This window comes from Pteronotus mesoamericanus, unplaced genomic scaffold, assembly GCF_021234165.1.
Source record: "Pteronotus mesoamericanus isolate MK-2021 breed Mesoamerican mustached bat unplaced genomic scaffold, CSHL_Meso_final scaffold_85, whole genome shotgun sequence".
NCBI lineage: Eukaryota > Metazoa > Chordata > Mammalia > Chiroptera > Mormoopidae > Pteronotus > Pteronotus mesoamericanus.
The window spans coordinates 51,252,300-51,255,289 of record NW_026555329.1 but is presented as its reverse complement, the minus strand read 5'-3'; the positions used below and the strand labels follow the sequence as shown (position 1 = coordinate 51,255,289).

The 2,990-nt window shown below is 36.4% G+C and overlaps 1 pseudogene; it reads left to right on the top strand.

Annotated features, from left to right (window-relative positions):
• The first annotated feature begins 1,113 nt into the window (after positions 1 to 1,113).
• On the top strand, positions 1,114 to 1,560 carry LOC129063185 (60S ribosomal protein L29-like; annotated as a pseudogene).
• The last annotated feature ends 1,430 nt before the right edge of the window (positions 1,561 to 2,990 follow it).

Sequence of the window (2,990 nt, the reverse complement as noted above, 5' to 3'; positions counted from 1 at the left end):
CTTTTTTTAGTGTCTGTTGTTTCCTCTTGTTCATCTTTATCTTTCCATTTTATGCTGCCAATTGTCCTCAAACAATTTCTGAAACATTGTTTTGCCTTCATGCGCCTGAATGAAGGAGTAGATGACAATCAAGATAACTCTCACAGAGTTTCTAAATTTGACTCACGCTCTTCCATGAAAAAAGAAAAAAGAAAAAAGAAAAAAGAAATGACTGCCAGCTCTGGGTGTACAGGAAAGGTGTGGGAACCTGCAGTCTTCATCTGAGGTTATATGGATGTGTTCTCACTAGCTATTGCTAATATGAGGAAGACCCTGATATAAGAGGGCAACTTCAACACTAGCCTCTTTTGTAGCTCATCCAATGTCTTCAGAAAGCAGTAGCTTCCAAAGGTGACAATTTCACCATAGGGTAGACAAGTTGTTTTGTTGGGATAATGGGAGAAAACGTAAGCATACTTCTGCAGAAAATCAAACTGATTAATATTTTCCCAATAAAATACCTCTTGGGTTTCAGTATCCAGTCTTCAAAGAACATTTATATCTGTCAATATATCTTTTGTAGCTAATGTTTTATTGAAAAAAATATTACATTCTGAACACTCGATACACTTTAAACTAAATGATAGAAGATATCCTGATGTACATTTAAATATAATTGGTAAATCTCAGAATTCCATATGGATGTTTTTAAAGACCTTACAGGTGTCAAAAAAAAGGGATGTGTATCTATGCTGAAGCTCAGAGTACATGTTATGTACTCACAGCAACTATTTGTTAGTAACGATATTTTTCAAATATAAAGAAGTGATATGTCCTGCATTTTACATTTATGTGTTTATTATATGTAATTAGTCTAGTATGTTTTAGTTACATGTTAGGAAATTGGGAGTTTTGAGTTGGCACAATATAATTATTCTCAGGTAATAAGGAGATATGCTCACAATTAATATTTTTACATGAACCTCAAATTTTTCAGAGATATGTCCTAATTTTCATTAAATGAAACAAATGTTAGAATTTCTATTTGGACTTCTTTTCTCATCCTTTTAAAGAATTTCTTCTCTTTCTCTTCCAGTTTCAGGCACTTTGGGAGCTGTGGGCTTGGGTGAAGAAATGGCCGAGTCCACCAGCACCACGCACAACCTGTCCCGAAAATGGTACAGAAATAGCATCAAGAAACCCTGATCACAAAGACAGGAACCTCTTAAGGGGACCCCAGGTTCCTGAGGAACATGTGCTTTGCCAAGAAACACAAGAAGGGCCTAAAGAAGATAAAGGCCAACAATGCCAAGGCCATGAGCGCACATGTTGAGGCTATCAAGGCCCTCATAGAGCCCAAGGAGGTCAAGCCCAAGATCCCAAGGAGCTACATCTGCAAGCTCAGTCAACTTGCCTATATTGCTCACCCCAAATTTGGGAAATATGTTCATGCCTTCATCGCCAAAAGCCTCTGTCTGGCTCTGCTGGCCAAAGGCCAAGGCCAAGATTCAAACCAATCCCCAGGCTGCAGATGCAGGCGTGGCTGAGGCTGTGGCTTTAGCTCATCTCAAGTCCCCATGAAGTCTTCATAGTAGAAGCTTCAGTTTGCCAAGAACTTTTGTGACCCTTGGGCTGCTCTCTTCATGGAGCTGGTGTCTTCCTGTGGTATTTACAAATAAACCTGAGGCAGGATCTATTGGGGGAAAAAAAGAATTTCTATTTGATGTTATATAATGTATAGCACACAAATATGTAATTTGAAAAAATAAACAACAATATATCTGTGAGATAGGCTGATAAAATATTTTTTTCCTAAAAGTAGTATGATAGAAATGGGTGTAATATGATTTAATTTATATATGGAATCTAAAGAACAAAATAAACACAGAAATAGAATAGAAACAAATTTAAATACAGAGAACAGATTAATGGTTGCCAAAAACAAGGAGGTTGAGTAAAAAATATAAAGGGATTAAGAAATACAAGTTTGTAGTTACAAAATAGTCATGGGATAGAAAGTACAGCATAGGGAATATAGTTACTATTGTAATAACTATGTTTAGTGTCAGATGGCTACTGGAAATATCAGGGGGAACATTTTGTAAAATGTAAGATTTTCCAACAACTATGCTGTATACCTGAAAGTTATACAAAATGATATTGAATATAAACTGTAATTGAAAAACAAAATTTTGAAAAAGAAAAAAATGTGTGGTAGATTATTATACTAGGGGTATCTTTCTAACTCTAACCTGGAGACCAATAGCATTATGATAGAAGTAGGCTTAGGGACAACTGGGCAATATAAGACATTGTTGACATTCTGTAGTTAAGTCTTTAGTCTATTTTACTGGTTTCTGATCCTTCTTCCAATGCTGTTTTCCTTACTGGTATACGTTGGGAAACTCTACTATGAAAAATTCCTTTTGCTTTCTCTACCCTTGTCTCTCTATCATTCTCCTTGTTCTGAATTTTTCATCATTATTACTCTTTCCAGATACTCCTTTTTGTTCAGCTGCTATACCCATGTTACACCCCCACTTCAACCCTAGTACGTTTATAAGTTTATTATCTTCTGGACAACTTCAGTCTCATTTAATGTATTTGGGAGACAGAAGAGAAGTAGTCATGTATCTTGATTCCCTCTTCAAGGCAGACACCCTAACTTCAGAGACTCCAACAAGACATGGACATAGCCTGCTTCAGAGACCCTGAACCCAAAGTGCCAATAGATATACACACCCAACGAGCCAGGAGAATCCCACCTATTACCCTCCCTTACTAATTTGGAAACAGTATTAATGTTAAAGTTATGTTCATCAAAAGCTTTCTTTGAGGCAAAATTTCTTCTCTGAGGGTAGGCTGCTTATTATCGGGAGCAGGTCTTATTCAAATTAAGAAAAATAAGTTATTCCACTGCCAAAAACAGTACATTTGTGGTAACGGGGGTGATATATAGGTAAGTTCTACACATATTAATTTTAGGAGTATGTTTTGACGCAAAGATTTCA